Source organism: Corvus brachyrhynchos, unplaced genomic scaffold (genome assembly GCF_000691975.1).
Source record: "Corvus brachyrhynchos isolate BGI_N302 unplaced genomic scaffold, ASM69197v1 scaffold802, whole genome shotgun sequence".
Classification (NCBI taxonomy): domain Eukaryota; kingdom Metazoa; phylum Chordata; class Aves; order Passeriformes; family Corvidae; genus Corvus; species Corvus brachyrhynchos.
Window position 1 is genome coordinate 119,129 of NW_008236648.1, and position 249 is coordinate 119,377.

The 249-nt window shown below is 45.4% G+C and overlaps 1 protein-coding gene across 1 annotated transcript in view; it reads right to left on the minus strand.

Annotated features, from left to right (window-relative positions):
• Positions 1 to 249, minus strand: part of DPP7 (dipeptidyl peptidase 7) — a 24,006-nt gene that overhangs the window by 23,299 nt on the left and 458 nt on the right. The gene's annotated exons all lie outside the window — the stretch shown is intronic.

Here is a 249-nt window from a genome sequence, read left to right on the forward strand (position 1 = left end):
CGTCGCCCCCCCTGCCGAGCCTCCCGGGTGGACGGGGGTGCCAGTGTGTACTGCACAGGCTAAAAAGGCAGCAGTTGTGGGAAGCTGGTCCTGTAATTGCAATGAGGCTGTAATAAATGGTTAAAAGTTTTTCTTTTGGTTAAAAAGAAGTTAATAGTTACTTGTTATACACAGTTAATAAGTTGATTATTATTGCGAGTGTACGGGTGTAATGCTGCTATGTGATCGCTAGATGGTGACACCAAATGG